This window comes from Dipodomys spectabilis, unplaced genomic scaffold, assembly GCF_019054845.1.
Source record: "Dipodomys spectabilis isolate Male_0828 unplaced genomic scaffold, ASM1905484v1 ptg000096l, whole genome shotgun sequence".
NCBI lineage: Eukaryota > Metazoa > Chordata > Mammalia > Rodentia > Heteromyidae > Dipodomys > Dipodomys spectabilis.
In genome coordinates, this window is record NW_024870773.1 from 6,205,447 (window position 1) to 6,225,219 (window position 19,773).

The 19,773-nt window shown below is 40.1% G+C and overlaps 1 protein-coding gene across 3 annotated transcripts in view; it reads right to left on the reverse strand.

Annotated features, from left to right (window-relative positions):
• The window catches only part of Znf438 (zinc finger protein 438), a 148,863-nt gene extending 144,552 nt beyond the window's left edge, over positions 1-4,311 (reverse strand). For 2 of the 3 annotated variants that reach the window (XM_042686253.1, XM_042686254.1), the window contains exon 1: positions 4,239-4,311. The gene's annotated coding sequence lies outside the window, so the exon portion shown is untranslated. The remainder of the gene's footprint in view (positions 1-4,238) is intronic. The other variant, XM_042686252.1, reaches the window with a different exon arrangement.
• Positions 4,312-19,773: the final 15,462 nt, after the last annotated feature.

Sequence of the window (19,773 nt, forward strand, 5' to 3'; positions counted from 1 at the left end):
TCCCTAATAGGCTCATATGCTAAAGGTTTGGCTACCAGCCTGTGGCTCTATTGGGAAGAGGTAGGATCTTTAGAAGATTGGGCCTAATGGAAAGAAGGTGGATCTTTATGCTGTGCAATCACTTCTTTTCATTCTCTGTCTGTTTCCCAGCCTCCATGGCTCCTCATCTTCAACACACATTACCTACTATGACGTACTGGGATACTACAGTTGTACAGCAATGGAGCCAAGCAATTATGGGCTAAAGCTGTTGAAATTATGAGCCAGAACAAATTTTTCCTCCTTGTAAGTGGTTTATTTTTTTACCCCAGCAACAGAAACTAACACAGAAAGAATGAAAAGAAGAAAATAAAGAAGGAAGCAAGAAGGAGAGGGACGTAAATGAATGAAATAAATGAAAGCAAGCAATTACATAGCTTCTCAATGTCAGCAATATGACAGTTTGAGACATGTTTATCTCCCCATGCCCCTTGGTTTAGACAACATCTTAAGATGTTCAGTAACAATCCACCCATGGATGTCACACTGTGTGACAACTAAAAACTATCTTCATTGCCAAATATCCCTAGGGTCAGTTGGGCATGACAAAATTATCCAAGTTGAGATCTAGTAGGTCAAAATCCATATATTCTAATGTTTGTCTCATATTTATCTCTCCACAGATGGATGATCTAGAACAGAACCTGAAATTAGCAGTCTTGAAATGTAAGAATATTAATGAAAGAAGACTGCCTGTGAGAGGGTAACAACTTGAAGAGAACAATAGCTATAATGGTTGTGATGGTTCCATCAACAGGCTGTTTATGCTTTATCCTAAGAACTTCATTTGGGTATGTTTTGGGGGGTGACAACTTGGTTGATCTGTCACTAAAGCTTAGTCTCCAACAGACTTACTAATTAGTAAGTTAGTATTAGTATTTGTTATTATTAGCCATCACTATTTACGTAGAAAAAAATCAAATCTAAATATTTTAATTTATAGACAATTAGAAATGAGTCAGTTTAAGTGCTGTTTGTGTAAATTATGTAAATTATAATATGTATTACATGTATATGTTAAATATATATTCAAATACACTTAAATCCACAACTGTATTTAGCTATCACTGTATGTACATATAGATATATATATATGTACATATATACATATATGTATATATGTACATATATATATTGATGTTAAAGACCTGATCAATAAAGAAATTCAAGTTGACTAATATGTGGAACTTTGGCATGACACACTGAAATGGGTGGCAACTTGCCCAAACACTTCCTACAAAGTCTCTCTATTACCTTTTATCCTGCAAGATGCAACAATTCAAGCCAACTCCCTGACTTCACTGGTGAGCCTTGTCAACACTGAGGTAATAGAACTGGGAAAACTCATCACTACAACAATAGTCAAATATCTGAATTTATTTGATTTGGTAAAAAATGTTATCAGTGCCAAATAAAACTAAATGCAATTGCAGTAAAGTATGCCAGACTGGTTAATTTTGCTGTTGAAAGGATTCTTGGAGTGCCTCATATTCATCCTGCAATTGCTTAGGATTGGAATTTTTGTTGTTGTTCCTTATCCTTTCCAGGCCCTTCTCTCCAGTCATGGGGCTGCAAGAGAGTAGGTGTGGGAAAACAGGAGCTAGTCAGCATGCATTTATCCATTTGGTGTTCTCTAAGTTCATTCCCACTCTTCACACTCTGCTCCCCCAGGAAGAGAGATAGGTTTATTTCTCCATCACTATATGGCAGGCAACAGAGAAATAAAGGAGATAGAAACCTCATCCTCATGAAAGTTACTGAGAAGATGAAACAATCAAATGAAAAACCTGCTAGTAGAACTCTACTGCCTATGTTCTTTCCTCTCACTGCCAACCAAGGTTTAGATGGGGAACAAAAACTGTCTTTCCAGAAATATAAGTTCATGTCTCTGACCGCACTGCTCCCAAGCTCCATTTCCATATTCATGCATACTCAATGTACCCAAGTAGCGATAGTTACAGAGATTAATTGTATAGGTTCCAAAGAAAACTGTATTAGTGTGAGTGCCAGCTCCATCACTAACAGATTGGACAGATATGGAACTGGAAGCAAAAGAGTCTTCACTCTACTGGGTGATTTAAGGCAACACACACACAACTCCACATCTACTTTCTCTAACCCAAAGTACCACCTTGGTTCCTCTAGGATACAGTAATAGCCTCACACCTTCCCATTTTCATTTCACCCATGACTCTATAGTTCATTCCCCACAGTGTAATTAAGAGAAATCAGATGCCAGAATTTCTTCAATGCAAACCTTCTAGTAGTTTTCCACTACTCTTGGAGTAACATCTTTACTTGACTACAGACTATAAGGACCCACCACCATCATCTGCCACTTTTTCCCTTCCTTATTGTATTCCGAACACTCTCACTTACTGTGTCTTGAACAATTCAGGCTTGTTACCACCCCTAAGCCCCATCCTGTGCTCTAAGGACATACTTATGTGGAATGTGAGCCCTAAAGTTACTGTCCAAAGGGGTTTGGGCAAACCCCTTTCTGTGTGTCAGTTTCCTCATTTATAAAAACAATGGTATTACTAGTTACCTCATCAGGCTGTTATAAGAACTTAAGTGTTTACCTCGGGGCCTTGCATAAGTGCTACATAAGTGTTCATTGCTATTATTATCTCCTCTGAGATGTTCTTATTCAAACTCTTCCCCTTTAAGCAGCCCTCCTTTGAATGGACTGCCTTGACAGATCTATCTTAAAACAACCTTCCCTGTTTCTCCACTGTCTTCTTACCTTTCTTTGTTTCAAACTTATCCCAATCTAAGATTATTTTATGCCCTCATTCTTTGTTTCCAACTGTAACGTCAGCTCTGCTAAGCTGGAGACCATCTTCTCTGCTGTACTTTTTCTAGTTCTGACTCAAAGCTTCACTTGAGAATGCACACATCTCTCCAGGGTAGTGACTAATGCAAATCTCTTAACAATACTGTCTTTGGAAAGGCTCTCAGTATTGTACTCATGATCCTATTTGACTCTTAAAAGAGTAGTAACACTTTAGAGGTAAGAAAGTGCCAAATTGAGGTGACTTGTCTTTGGAAACAAAACTAGTAACTAGTAGCTAAAAATAGAAGGCTCACATTTTTATTTAGAGGCTACTAGCATTAAAGGATGTTGCTAAACATTAGAACTAAATTTACATATGATCACTTATCTACTGTGTAACTACACTTTGTGGTGGGCACAATATCCTTCAAAATTCCTGAACAGTATTTTACTAAATCAATAATGTCCTAATCTTAGCAAGAGTAAGCGGAATTAAGAGTAAGCCATCAGATAAGATGACTGAATATTCCAAGTGCACATCAACGAATCTACATTTCAGGGTGTTCGTGTTGAGTGTAGCACGCAAGTATCAGCATGCTTAAAAGCTTTCTCAGCAAAACCCCGCAGGGAAGGAGCATACTGCCAAGATAACTGAGACAATGATAGAGGTTATTTCTAATCCCTGGTCCCCCAAGTTCCAGGACAAGAGCCGGGATCACCTACCAGGCTGAAACGTTAAGATCACGGAGGTTGTGATAGGTTGAGGAGGTAACACGGGTAACACAGGTTAACTTGGATGAGAAAGACTCTTACCCTACAAATGGCCACAGGCCACCTCCCTCCAGGGAGGAACAGGTCGTTATCTCACCTTATCACAATGTTCCTGGTGGGACTGACAGCTAGGGAGGCCAGAGGTTACCCTCCCTCGGTTTTACACAAAACGGAAACTGGGGCAGCAGGTGGATATCTTATCGCTTGTGTACTGCGATTTGGGCAGTTACAGGGTCTCAAGGGATGTCTCGACCTAGGATTCCAAATCTCTGAAGAAATCCGCAGGGGGGGGTAACATATTTCGGTCTTAAATAAAGGCATCGACCCCCCCTTTATCGAATAATTTTTAAAGGAACTGTCCAGGGGGACCGTCCCCCTTCCACCGCCGGGACCGCCGGCCCCCAGTCGGTTCCGGCCCCAGGGATAAAGTGGCAGGCCCGGCCCCGCAGGGCACGGCCTCGCCTCCGCACCCCGGGTCCCTCCCGCCTACGAGGGCGCGCTCCCCGTCTGGGCGGGCACCTGTGCCTTCGCCACGTTCGGCGGCTCCCCGGATCTTTCAGGGAACCAAACGCCCCCACAGCCACCACCGCGGCGGCCACTGCCAGCACACACCCGCAAGCCCAAAGAGCTGCAGGAATCCTCGCAAACTTACAGTTTTTCTCACTGCGTGCGCGTCACGGCGAGGTGACGTCACGGGGCCCGGCGTTTGGGGAGGTCAGGCCGCGGGCTCAGCGCTCGGCCCCACAGCTCCGCCCCGCCCGCGCACAGCGAGGAAACGCCCTCTCCTGGCGCCCGGCGCTCGCCCGGAGCCCCGCCCCGCCCCGGAGGGAGCCCTGTGCGCAGGCGCAGACGGCGCGGGCCGCCGCGTGCGCGGGGTGGGGGGGGGGGGGGGGGAGGGGGGCGGGGTTCGCGAGCCGGGATGCAGAGGTGGCGCCTGCTCCAGAACTAAGTCGGTAGACAGTAGCCGGGATAAGGTGTCAATAGAAGGGGGCCGAGACCACCTGCACCACACCCTCCAGGAAGACAAACCACAGGTGGGGGCGGGGAAGGTGTGGACAAGACTCTGAGGTAGTTTTCCACACACGTTGTCTTCCCTCACGTGTTCGTTAAAAGTTCCACACGTGTTGGAAACAGCTACCTGCGTCCCTCGAGGGTCCGGCGGGTCCCCCAGCCGGGCCCCCAATCACAGGGACTCAGCTCTCCCATCGGCCCTTGCTTCGCCCGGCCCCGCCCCGGCTTTCCCTGTCAGGACTCGGCCCCGCCCCTTCGGCCGAGGCCCCGCCCCCCGTGGCACGCCCTTCCGGCTCCGGCTGCTGGCTCGCACCAGGCCGGGCGCTGTCTGCCCAGCCCTGCCGGGCGCTGCCTCCAGTTCTTTCTCTGGATTTCGCGTTTGAACTCGGTGACGTCTCTGTTCACCTGTTCAGTGCAACAAATCGTGATCTGTGTAGACACGCGGGTATCCTTCGCCACTGAAAACTTCCTAGCCTTCCTTCGCTCACCTGTAATGATACCTTCCTGGGTCCAAGCCGAGCTCTGCTCTTTTCTGCTTTTAGAAATAGCGAGGTCTGATTAAAAATGACTGAAGAATGCAAAATGAAAGGGTGACGAACAGAGCAACGTGGTAACCTGGTTTCTGGTTTGTAGGATGCTTCTGTTACTCATAAGCAGAGAAAAACATTATGGTAAAAAAGTGGCTCAAGCCGGTCTTGGGGCAAATTTTAACCACTATTATTTTGCTAATTTATTTTATTAGATTTAAATTTTTAACTTTAGTTATGCAGAAGTGTTTGTTTTCATTTTCATTATCATTGTTAAAGAGTAGGAAAAACCTGGGGGGAAAACAGATCTTAAGGAGAAAGTATTAAAAAAAAAACACACATTTCAAAACTTACTTGGCAAATAGCTTAGGAGTTTTGCAAAGCAGGACCAGTTATATAAAACTTCAACTAGTGCTCTGTTTCCACTCTCGACAAAGAGTTTTGATGAGGAATGTTGTGAGCCATTCGCTGGAGATCCTGAGCTTTAAACATGTATTCCAGAAAAATCTAGATACCTTTGTATGTTTTTTCCGTAGTTTATCAAGTGATGTAAAATGACATTATGAAGTCTGGTAATTTAACAGTAAGGTTTTCTGTGCAACAGATGTATACAAAAATCAACTTCTTTAAAAGTTCCACATATATTTAAAATACTGATGTTTATATTTATCCTTACAAACATAATTTTAAGATACATTTATGTTGTCATCGCCTTGCTTTTACAATTAAATACTCTAGGCCATATCCCAAAATAGGATTCTTTCCTATTGTAATTATTATCTAAGTAATTGTACAAAGGGGTTTCAACTCAGCATGTCAGTTTTTCATGCAATGCATATTAATCAATGTCACCCCTTTCATCATTCTCCCTGCCTACCAGAATTTTTTCTAAATAAGATGTTAGATACACTTGAAGTTGTTCCATAGTTAAATGTCATCTGTCATTTTCTAAGATGGAAATAGCTAAGAAGTACACCAAATGTATGAAAAAATTAGTATAGGATACCTTTACTTCTGAAAGATGGTAGTGTAAAGTGTATACTCATTGTTAAGCATTTTTTTTCTTGATATCTGAAGTCTTTTTAAAAGGCTGTATTATTCATTGTAGGAAAGAAGTAAGTTGGTTGAAAAAAAATGGGCAGTACTCAAGCAAAGAATAGAATTCTGGGAATATGCAGTAGAGATTTGCAGGAAATGGAAAAATAAAAAAGAGAAGTTGTAGTATAATGTATGGCAATAGAGCTGTGGTTCAAGTGGTACTAGCTTTGTGTAAAAAAGGTAAGGAACAACTCCCAGGTCCTGAATTCAAGCCCCAGAACCAGCACACACATACACACACACACACAGAAATTAAAAATAAATTTTCAGCAAATAGCTAATTAGTATGAAGCAGATATATTGAAGTTTTTTTAGCATAGGATACCATTTGAAAGATGTATTGCAGAGTATTTCATGCATATGCACAATAAGATTCAGTCAAGTTTCTATAACATACTGGAATATAATGAAAAGCTAGGGTCAAATTATTGATATTAGGAACTATAAGAAGAGCTGCTTTCTTTAAAGAAATAAAACCCTGGACTTTCTAGGTTTAGTACTGGAAGACTGACACTTTCCACATTCTGACTATGGACTTTGAATTTACCCTTGTGATCATTTTTACATCCACTGTTCTTATGCTCCTAGCAATCTGCCTCTGTGTGGGGCACATGGGCAGCAAAGATGGCGCTGAGAGGAAGTTGAGTGGGCAGAGCCCAAGTTGTTTATGTTAAAATCTGATTGTATACCACAACCAGGCGAAGTGACATCAGTGCGTGGACAGCAGGGAAAGTATAGAAAGCTTAGGCGCATGATAGGGTAACCTCTACAGTGATCGGTTGGTTCCTTTTCCTCCCCTTCGATGCCATGTGGTTTTTTGCTTCAAAAAGTGCTTGCTGTGTGGTAATAAACAAGTTCCTGCTTGACTTGACTCCCTACTGCGGGTCTGACTGTCAAAGAGAGGCTGGGGAACCGGTGAGCAGCACACTTATCGTTCCTCGACCAGTCCTCTGCGGGATGGTCAAAGACTCAACACCTCTGGAGGCTTCTATACAAATAAATTGTCCTTTGGCCCTACTCACCAAGCTGAGAAAAGCTAAAGACAGAAGGAGGGTGGGAGGGAAGTACTGGGAGGCAAGAATATATAATTTATATATATATATATATTAATATATATTAAGTATCTTTATATACCATTGGCTGCTACTTAGTTCTTTCAACAAGTCCTGATACTCCATCTTACACACCAGGCAAGCAGGTGTGGGAAATTAAGTGCCATGTCATACAGCTGTTGAGTAAAAATCAAGATTTGAACCCATACTGCAGAACCAACAGCTATAATCACTGATCTGTATCACATTTCATGTAATGAAACACAAAGCATGCAAGAACTTTAAAAGTTCAGTGTAAGCTATGTAAAATTTAGCTCCAGTAGATGCTCCTACAGTATATTAGTATTGTTCTTCACTAATTCTCATCCTATCTCCACTGGTTTTTAATTTTTAAGGTGCTCGTTATGACCCAACAAGTTGATCTTATAACCCAGTAATGCATTGTCACCCTAAAAAACACAATTCAGGATCTGAAATGTAAAATATGAGATTACATTTACCAAGAGTAATTTTTCCTAAAACACAAATGTGAGAAAACAGATATTCGAATAAAGTGCCTATTCTGTGTTGTGATATTAAACATATTTCTTACTATGTATCTTTAAAAAAAAGTTCAAGGCTGGGTTTGGTGGCTTTAGTAACCCCAACTTTCTGGAGAGGCAGAAATTAGGAGAATCAGTTTGAGACAAGTCCCAGCACAAAACGAAAAACAAAAGTTTGAATTTGTAATCTTAATTATGCACGGCATAGGTAGAAGGATCACAGTCCAAGGCCAGCTCTGGGAAACAGTAGGAAACTTTATCTGAAAAAAATAATCAAAAGCTAAAGGGCTGAAAGTATGGTCTAAGTGATAGAGGCCTTTAAAATCTGATTGTACCACAATTACCACCAAAAAAAAAAAAAAATGGAAAGAACAACTACTATTATAAACTATTGTAACTACTGTTGCAGTTTGGATTTGGAACGTCTCCCAAAAGTCCACATTTTAAAGCTTGATCCTCATGATGGAAGCTTGTGAAGATAGGGCCTAATGAAAGGTTTTACTTAGGTCACTAGTGATGGGCGTCAAAGGGGATGTCTTTCTTTCTCCTTTGCTTTTTGCTGCCATAAATGAGCAGCCTCCTCTTCCACTTCCATGTGTTCCCAAGGCTAATGGGGCCTTTTCGACTGAGGCCTCTGAAACCATCATCCAGAATAAACTTTCCCTCCTTCTAAGTTAATTATCTGAGGCATTTTATGACAGTGATGAAAAGCTTACTAACGAACTACCCTTTTATTTACGTCTATGCATTGGTCATCTAAAATCAAAACCAACAGAAACAAAATCCATCTCTGTGCTCTGTTCGCAGCCTTCTCAAATACCCAGGATCTGGTGTTCCCAGCTTGATTATCTGGGAACATAATAACCATAATAATCATTTTTTCCTGCTGAGAGAATGCATCTTGTCTCTAGCTGGAATCCATATGAGTCCAAATAATACGATAAACACTTATGAAACAAGAGTTACACAGAGGAAGAGGAAGGTCATTTTGACAAGCAGTGAGAGTTTGCTGGTAAAAATAAAAAAGAAAGAAAAATTTCTTGGACAGAGACTGGAGAGCTAGGGAAGATACAGGTTTAATGACCACACCATCTTATTCATGTCTTCAGCGACATTTACAAAGTACTTTGTATCTCCTTTGATCACTTCTCTTTCCCCATTCTTTACTTTGCTAATTCTCATATTTCAGGTCACTACCTTAATTTGCTCTGAGGAGCCTTCCCTAGGGTGTCTTTGCTTTGTGTGTGTGTGTGTGTGTGTGTGTGTGTGTGTGTGGGTGTGGGTGTGTGGGTGTGTGCATGCGCACCTGTCCCAAGGCTTGAACTTGGGACCTTGACACTGTCCCTGAGTTTTTTTACTCAAGGCTAACACTCTGTTGCTTGAGCCACAGCTCACTTCTAGCTTTTTTGGTGGTTAATTGGAGATAAGAGTCTCATGGACTTTCCTTCCCTGCTCTGATCTTGAACCATCTCAATCTCCAGATCTCAGCCTCCTAAGTACCTAGGATTACAGGTATGAACCACTGGCGCTTGGCTGTCTGTGCCTTTATAATTGCCTCCTCTGCTATACTGTAACTCTGTGAGAACAGGAAAAATGTTGGTCTAAATAAACCTCATGTCCTCTATTTATTGCTGAATAATATGCCTTAAGTACGTGTGTAGAAATGAATGGATGGATAAAACCAGATTTAAAGCCTGGCCAGTATGGCAGTGTGCCTACAATTCCAGCATCCAGAGACTGGTGCAATAGCATATTGAGACCCTATCCCTCTATTCTTTCCTCCCTCCCCACCAGAGAGAGAGAGAGAGAGAGAGACAGACAGACAGACAGACAGACAGACAGACAGACAGAGAAGAGGATGAGCCAAAGATTATAGATTCCTTAAGATACTAGTTGCTTTCAGAAAGGGGACACTGTATGGAGAGAAATAATACTGAGAATAAAATTTCTTTATGAAGAAAAACATTTGAATAACTGTACAGCATAATACTGCAAAACACTGAATGAGATGTGGTCTGTTATTATCTGGGGACTTTCGTACAAATGTAATAACTTCTTTCCTTTTTAAAGGGGCCAATACTTACTAAATGTTATTCTTGATGAATATCTTAGTGGAGCGTTACCTTTCTGGGAACTCTAGGGAATCAGGGCCACCTGGAGCCTCATTTGCATGTTTCCTAAAAGAGCTGGACAGGCACTGCAGCATAGCAATTAATTCTCTCAAACAAAGCATACTGGACAAAGGCTACCCCCAGTAACAAAGGGGGAGTTGGGAGGAATGAAATGGGAAATGAGAAGACAAGGAACTGTGGCCTTCTGAGGAGCCAGGCTCATGATCAAGTACAGGGTCAAGTTCACACATTTGAGTATAATACTGAAACAACAACAAAAAGGTACCTCTGTGGGTGTTTGGGGATTGAGAGATGGAAACAATGGTGAAAAAATAGAATATCAAAAGGATTTGGAATTCCTCAAGAGAAAAAAAAAAACCTTCTTTACTGTGAAACAATGGACTATAATAGGTAGAATGTTCCAGAAATAGGCCTCAAGGCCTTTGTCTATTCTCCTTGGGAATCTTTTCCCCTGCTCCACTTGGAAAAGACCTACTCATCTCTGAGTCCAACATATATCATTAATTACCTGCTGATAACAGCAAACTTAAACTAAGCACTTCGTAATTCTAAGGTATACTTAGGCACTCCATGTGAACTCTTGTATTTAATCTTCATAAGAACTCAGTGGGATAACTACTAGTATTGCATTATTTTACAGAAGAAAAAGAGAGATTGAGTGACTTGCATTAAGTCACTACTATGGACTAAATTGGATTCCACCCCATCATCCTACTACCAAATTCACATGTTGAAAGTTTAACTCCCACTGTCACTGTATTTACAGCTAGGATATTTAGAAGGCATGAATTGAGTCATAAGTCATGATCCAACAAGATGATTGGACCATCATGAAGCCATCTGATCCAACAAGATTGATGTCCTTAGAAGAATCACACCAGCACTTTCTATCCCCTTGTGAAGATACTAGAAGAAAACAGTCATCTGCTAGCCAGGAAGAGGGCCCTCACCAGCACACAAATCTGCTGGACTTCAGTAGTAGACTCTGCAATATCCACAGCTGTGACAATTAGATTTCTATTGTGTAAGCCACAAAATCTGTGAAATTTTATGGCAGCCAGATCAGAATAAGAGCATCATATCAATTAAAGTAATCGGACAGCCTCAGCTTTGGGAAAGTCACTGTATCTCCCTGCTTTGCTCAGATGGTTAGATAATCTCTTACCTATTCCTTTGCATAACTTCTCCTACAGCACATATGATATTGAATTTTATTTATTTATTTTGAGACAGGGGCTTTCTATGTTGTCCAGATTGGTTTTGAACTCCTGCAGTCAAGTGATTCTCCTGCTTCATCTCCTGGGTATCAGCAGTACAGGCATGGGCCAACATGCACAGGTAGTATTTATCAGTATTTGTTTTAAAAATATTAAATTTGTTTTAAAAATTAAATTCTCTGAAATCAAAATGCATCTTAAAACTGAAAGGTTATCATAATTTAATTTTTTAAAGGATAAACCGTAATATGCCTTATTAAAAACATCTTAGATCTAAAAACATATAACACATTGTACCTTCATTGTTTATGTCTCTTTCTTTCACACTAAGCTATGAACTCTTTGAAGACAGAGACTGTTTATGCACCTTTTTGTCCTTAGCAACGAACATAGTTCCTGTCACATGAGAAACATTTGACAAGAAGACAAGTTGTACAGTTTAGTGTTGTCACCAAACCTCTTGATTGTTTCCAAGGCCCTGATGGCCCATGGAAATACATAGCTTCTCCCAGTATTATCCAAGTTAAGTTCCTTTTGTCACTAAAGATCTATGTTATTTTCCCCTTAGTAATTAATTAAGCTTAGTACTTCTTTACTTGATGAATGTCACATATTATTTGTAAACCTTCATGTTGGATTCAAGTGTGTTTTCTTAAAAATAAATTAATAGTTCTGGGGTCCGTTGCAATAGCTCAGGCCTGTAATGCCAACTACATGAGGAGGTGTAGTTAGGAGGATCACAGTGTGAGGCTATCCCTGGACCAAAAGCATGAGAATCTATCTGAAAAATAATCTAAAAGATATTGCTCAAATGGTATAGTGCTAGCTGAGCAAGCATAGGCCGTTGAGTTTAAACCCCTATATACCCCCCCCCCAAATAAATAAATACAAAGACTTCAGTTTGACAACATTGAAATAGAGTTCTGAATCTGTGAAAACTGAGATCCAGTTGCATGTAAACATTAAATTGGAGATGGCAGGTCACAAGGTATTGATTTGAGTTCGTATTTTGTTTTAAGAGTTTAAATTGGGTATCAGAAGATAACACATTTAAAAAGCAAGTGTTTTAGCTACTTTGAGAATATCAGAAACTCTAGTAGTATTTGCCACTGACTCACTCAGAACATTCATTCTTGGACCAGGTTGTTGGGTTCAGAGGCATGGATATTCTCCATTTTCTCATAGCCCCACCTGGGTATTTTTCATCCTACTTGCTTGGCCTCTGAAGGTACTTGATTGCTCTGATGGATCTTCAACTGAGAGACTTGATCATTTAAGCTTCTAGCTTAAGAAGGATCATAAAACCTGCATAATGAATAGCTTTCCCAGAAAATCAATAATGCTAAATAGTTACATTTCCCCCCTACAAATAGATTTTTCACAATTTATCATCTGGAGAAGGAAATTGTGTGTGCTTTAGGAATTATCCCCTAATGAATGAATTTAAGATAAAAGAAAAAAAAAACTTAAGAAGAATTAAACTGTAAAATAGAAGTCTGGGTTACCAGTATGGCCTGATGATATATTTAACTACTCTGTTGATAGTATTAACAAAAACATGCTTTTTAATTTTTGCTGGAACCAGGGCTCAAATTCAGAGCCTGGACACTGTCTCTGAGCTTTTTTCACTCAAGGCTGGTGCTCTACCACTTGATCCACCAACTCCATTTCTGACCTTTTGGTGGTTAATTGGAAATAAGAGTCTCACAACTTTTTTGCCTAGGCTGGGTTTGATCCTCAGATCTCAGCCTCCTGAGTAGTAAGGATTACAGGCTTGAGCCACCGGTGCCCAGCTCAAACACATACACTTTTACTCTACAGAGAGTAACACAGATTTTTCCCTAGTTCTCTTTCTCTCTTCTCATATAATACATGGAACAAGGAAGTGAGTGTCTACTATTTATCATGGTCATGTCTTATTTCTATACCACAAACGGTTGTCACAGTCACTTCTAAATTTCATTTAAATGTACACTGTAAAGTGACATATAATATAGGTATCTAATCAATCTATTGTTTTGATGAGATTATCTAGACATATAATAGGTGTTGCTATTTATATTAGTTGGGATTAAGGTTAGCTGGACTGTAAGGTAAAGAAAAACCAAAATAACAAGTTTAAAATGATTAAAGTTTATCTTGTTTGCATGTAAAGAATTTTTGGACATAAGTATCCCAGGCCCAGTTTGCCCAGATAGTGTTGGAACTTTATTAATCAGCTTTCTACTATTGCAACAAAATATTGAAATAATCAACTTAAAAAGAGGAAGAGTTTTAAATGTGCCTCAGTTTGGAGGATTCCAGTCCATGGTTAGCCTTGCTGCTTTGGGACCTGTGGAAAAGCAGAATATGGTGGCAGGAGCTTGTGGTAGAAGAAACTGACCTCATGGTAGTTGCCAGGAAACACAAAGGAGAAGAGAAGGAACCAAGATCCCAATAGACCCTTTAAAGACATCTCCCAAATGACCTAGCTCTACATTTCAGAGGTTATACTACCTCACATCTGTTCTTCTTTTTTGTCATGGGGCTTTAACTCAGGGCCTGGGCAATGTCCCTGAGCTTTTCTGCTCAAGGCTAGAGCTATACACTTTTAGCTACAGCTCCACTTCTGATTTTGTAGGAGTTGACTGGATCTAAGACTCCTATGGACTTTCCTGCCCAAGCTGGCTTTGAATGATCATCCTCAGATCTCAGCCTTCTGAGTAGCTAGGATTACAGGTATGAGCCACCTGCACCCAGATAGCTCAAATCTTTTAGCACCAAGTGTCAGGCTCTTTATCTCTTGTTGCTTCATCATACATGACCTACATTCCTCACATCACCTCACAATTAAAGATGGCAGCCTAATTCCTGTAATTTCCAAGTTAGCAGGAAGGAAAAGGGCCAAAACATTTTTCAGTATGTACTGTTTCACCCTTTCCAATTTCATCCTTTCCTTGTTATTTCTCTTACAAATTTCCTTAAAACTTACTTACAGTAGGCTTCAATAATTTAAGTACATCAAATTGCCTTTATATCACACATGCCATTATAATACATTTATATTCTGCCTATTCTCAAAATTTCTATTATCATTATTCATTGTTCTTAAATCTAGAATAATGTTCTCAGCTCCAATAACACAATAGTTACCTGACAACTTTAAAATGAGAAGCAATTCTCAGAAAGTGCCACTGATGCAGGATTCATACTTGAGAACCACTGCAAAGGTGAAATAGGGACTGACAAAGGGTGGAATGCAGTTCATATACAGCCTCTAATATATCATTTGTACATAGGGTCCTAAGGAGTAGGTATGGTCAGGGAAGCTAGATCATAAGAAGCACAATATAGTCCTGAGGCCAGTGCCTGGAGACATAAAGCTCAATGATGGTCTATATATGCCAGCCACTGGACATGGAAGACTGAAAGTTTCTTCCCATTATTTTTGGGGTTTGGTACAATTCCAAAGAAAGGAATCAAGCCAAGAAAGAAATAAAAATATATTATACTCTTTTACCTCTTTAGTATACAGAAGCTGAGTCAGACTGGATTTAATTTAAATTTTTTTAAATTTAGCCTAGCAGTGATGGTTCATGCCTGTGAGCCTAGTTACTCAGGAGGCTAAGATTTAAGAATCTCAGTATGAAACCAGCTGAGCAGTTGATGTCCATGAGATTCTTATCTCCAATTAACCACCAAATATTCGGGAGTGGAGCTGTGGCTCAAGTAGTAGAGTACTAGTCTTGAGCAAAAAAGCCCAGGGACAGTGCTCAGGCCCTGACTTCAGGCCTTAGTTCCGGCACGCACACACACACACACACACACACACACACACACACGCTCACATATACACATGCAATCATTTTAGTGACTCCAGTGTCAGGGAATGAAATTGCAACTATGACAAAACCTAATCTATGTGTAGGAAAATATCTTTTTTTTTTGTTGTTGGTTGTGGGGCTTGAACTCTGGGCCTGAGCACTGTCCCTCAGCTCTTCAGCTCAAGGCTGGCGCTCTACCACTTGAGCTACAGCGCCACTTTCAGTTTTCTGGTGGTTTATTGGAGATAAGAGTTTCATGGACTTTCTTGCCCCGGCTGGCTTTGAACCACAATCCTCAGATCTCAGCCTCCTGAGTAGTTAGGATTACAGGCATGAGCCACCAGTGCCCGGCTAGGAAAATATCTTATATGTGAGTAACACTTTATGAATAAATAAATCTTTATGCTGCTATGGCTTGAATATTTGTGACCTCACAATATTCATATGTTGAATTCTACCAGGTAAAGTGATGGTGGTAGAAGGTGGGGCCTTTCTGAGGTCATTAGGTCAAGAGAGTTGAGCCCTCATGAATGAGATTAGTGATTTTATAATAATGGCCTCAGAAGGTTCTTTGTCAATGTGAGAATGTAGCCAGGTGTCCTGAATCAAGTATAAACACACATCACATCTGCTATAACTTGACTTTTGTCTTCCCAGCCTCCAGAGCAATTACACATAAATTTCTATGATTTATGTAATAAATACATACCTTGTACTATTTGCTATAGCAGCCCAAATAGAATGAGACATAAGCTCGACTTATCTGATTTTTAACTACAAAGTGATCCTTTAGAGTAAACACAAAGCACAAAGTTAGAGAGATGTCAGCAGAAATTTACCATGTTATCTGAAGATTCCCAGACATAGATAGTGAAATTCTTGCTCAGGATATTTGCATTTCTGACTCTTCACTGGGATTAAAGGTCGATGAAAAGGAAAAGGGGTGCCTTTAGGTGTATAGTTGAGAAAAATGCCATTTTCCTAGCTAGACATTTTCCTTGCTGTTAGGATTTTTTCTTGTTTATAAAAGTAAATGTGCTTTTATATTCACTTTAAAATTTTTATTCCTAGCCAGGCACTGCTGGTGGCTCACACCTGTCATCCTAGCTACTCAGGAAGCTGAGATCTGAGGATCATAGTTCAAAGCCAGCCTGGGCAGGAAACTCCGTGAGACTCTTATCTCCAATTAACCACTAGAAAACCCAAAGTGGTGCTGTGGCATAAGGGGTAGAGCTCTTGCCTTGAGTTGAATAGCACACAGACAGCACCGAAGCCCAGAGTTCAAGCCCTACAACTGACAAAAAAAATATTCCTATTTTAACTGTCAAATAAAGTGGGCACTTAACTTAAATTTCCATATGTGCATATGCATGCTATTCAATTAAAGTCATGCCCATTTTTCTCCTAAGTTGCTTTTAATTTTTCCTGTAGATAATAAAGGCTCTCACTTTTATTACTATCTAAAATACTATCCTGATACATAAAGTAGATCAGTTTCTTAAAGTGGGCCCAGTCATCAATTCACTAGTAGCTAAAGCATTAAACTACATAGATCTCCCTTCTGAAATAAAATTTGGGCCATTTATCAAAAGCATAGACTGGTATACTGTCAGTACTCAGTTGATAAATGAATACAAAGGTTTTACAGGGAAAAAAAAAACAAAACCCTTCTTTAAGATGTTAGAACTGAAGAAAATAAAACCTGACCATTATGAGCTACTCATTTATTTTGTCTCACTAAATTAAATACATACACACACACACACACACACACACACACACACACACACACACACACACACATACACACAAAGCTAGGTGCCAATGGCTTACGCCTATAATCCTAGCTACTCAGGAGGCTGAGTTCTGAGAATGATGGTTCATAGCCAGCTAGGGCAGGAAAGTCTAGTCTGTGAGACTGTCATCTCCATGAACTACTCAGAAAAGCAGGGGCTCAAGTGGTAGAGCACTAGCCTTGAGCACAAAGAAGTTCAGGGACAGGTCCCAGGTCCTGAATTCAAGCCCCAGGACTGACAAATATATATATATATATATATATATATATATATATATATATATAACTGTATATATACAGTAAAAATAACCAATTATTAAGTGTGTAATTGATTTATAACCAATAAATATCCATGTACTCATCACAAAACTATGATGTACATTGTAGCATATTTCCATCAAGTAAAATGTTCCTTGATACTCCTTTCCCTCCCCACTCCTTTGCTTTCATAGAAATAGTCACATAATCATAGTCTTTTGTGTCTGGCATTTTTATCAAAATATTTTAGAGATAGTAAATCAGTACTTCAGATCTTTCTTATTTCTGAGTGGCATGCAATATTAGGAATATATCACTACCTATTCACCTCTTGACAGACTTTTTTTTCTATTTCTTGTCCATTATAAATTAAACTGCAATGTATGTTAGAGTGCAACTCTATATGTCCATTTCTCTTGGATAAATGAATCAAAATGGTTCTACAATTTTATCTTATCATCATTAAAATGCAAGAGTTCCAAAACCAGTGCCAGAGGCTCACACCTGTAATCCTAGCTACTCAAGAGGCTAAGATTTGAGGACTATGGTTTGAAGCTAGCCCAGGCAGGAAAGACTATGAGACTCTAATCCCCAATTAACTAGCAAAAAAGCCCAAAAAAGCAAAATAGCTGTGCTCAAGTGTTAGCTTTGAGGGTTAACACTCAAAGAGCCTTCAAGAGTGCTAGCTTTGAGAAACAAACAAACAAACAAAAAAAGCTCAGGGACAGTGTCCAAGCCCCAAGGGCCCTGAGTTCAAGCCCTAGGAAAGGCACCAAAAGAAGACAGGATTCTTGTTTCTCCATGTTCTCATCGATATGTAAGTCTTGCCAATCTTTCAGCTCTTACTGTGCTGATTTTCAAAGTTCCTTTCTGAAAAAGCTTAGAGTAAGGTGATCACAGATTATTTCTTTTTTTGGGGGGTGGGAGGTCCGGTCATAGGGCTTGAACTCTGGGCCTGGGTGCTGTCCCTCAGCTCTTCATCTCAAGGCTAGCGCTCTACCACTTGAGCCACAGCACCACTTCTGGCTTTTTTCTTTTTGCTTATGCGGTGCTGAGGAATCAAACCCAGGACCTCATGCATGCAAAGCAAGCGCTCTACCACTGAGCCACCTTCCCAGCCCCCACAGATTACTTCTTTTAATTTCTAGTATAAGTTTTATAGTTTGATTGCTGAACCAGGCTAGGTTTCTGTTTTTTATTTTTTATTTTTTACCACTATACAGTATGCCAATCATACTGACTTCTGCACAAGGAATACAGTTTATTTGCAAAGCAGCCAAGAGTAGAGTTAGTAAACCAGGTTTCAAATCAGCCTCCCCAAGAACAGGATTTGGGGATATTTACATTATGAAGAAGCAGGATCATTTAAAATGTTGGGAAAGCACATCCTCAAGTGAACCAACGACAAATGCTGGAGGGGATGTGGAGAAAGAGGAACCCTATTACACTGCTGGTGGGAATGTACACTTATACAACCACTTTGGAAAGCAGTCTGGAGGGTCCTCAGAAAGCTAAATATTGACCTCCTTTATGACCCAGTCATACCACTTCTAGGCATCTACCCTGAACAACAGGAACCAGTATACAAGGACTTATGCACCTCCATGTTTATTGCAGCACTGTTCACAATAGCCAGGATATGGAAATGACCCAGATGTCCCACCACGGATGAATGGATCCAAAAATTGCAGTATCTATACACAATGGAATATTATGCAGCCATTAGAAATGACAAAATAATGGCAATTGCAGGGAAATGGAAGGAGCTAGAAGAAATCATGTTGAGCGAGGTAAGCCAAGAGCAAAGAGACAAACGGTACATGGTCTCTGATAAGTGGATGTTAAATCCAAAATGTTAGGTGATACGACAAAATTAACAGGACTTAAGCAAAGGACTTCCACTCATCTGGTCGAATCAGTACTAAATAACCCCATGCTGCTGATCACATGTATGGTATATATGTGTACACCAGAGGGGAACCAGGAAGATGACACAGAACTAGAGGGAATCAGGGAAAAACATATAACAGTGGAACCCATCAGCTGCACTGGACATTGACCAAAATGAACTAAGCAACTCAATGGCAGCGATGGGAGGGAGGGAACAAGTGGGAAAGAGGGAACAGCTGATGCTATGCAAAACAAAAGACATGTACATATCACCCAATGTGGAAGAAATAACTGTATCACAAAGTTCATAGAACTCATAAATGTTATAGACTGTGATAGACAATTTGCTTCAGGAAACTTAGAATGTGTTTGTGGCTTTAACTGAGCATCACTATCCCACAATACTGTGAAATTTGGGAAATTATGTAACCACTTAATCACTATAAAAATTTTGAAAAATAAAAAATAAATAAAATGAAGACAAGAAAAAAGAAAAAAAAGTTGGGAAAGGTTATTTGAGGTGAATAATTTATGATCTGTATATGTGTAATCACAAGTTCTCATGGGATACATGTTCAGAAAGTGTCAGTGTTGACGTGAGCAAAAATGGATTTTGAGACCTGACTTTGAAAATGTACTCATTGAATTTCTGGTTAGGCCAAAATTGAGAGCCAGTGGTTTTGACAAAAGTACCTTCAAGTCTCTAAAATGGACATAGGCAACTATGATCATAACTCACACATCAGAGGTGTTATCCACAGGCAACAAATGCATGACAAATAATATATTACTCAGGTTGGCAGCCTCTAAAACAAGTAATTTTTTTGAAGTCAACTTGAAGCAAGTACGTTCACTCAATTTG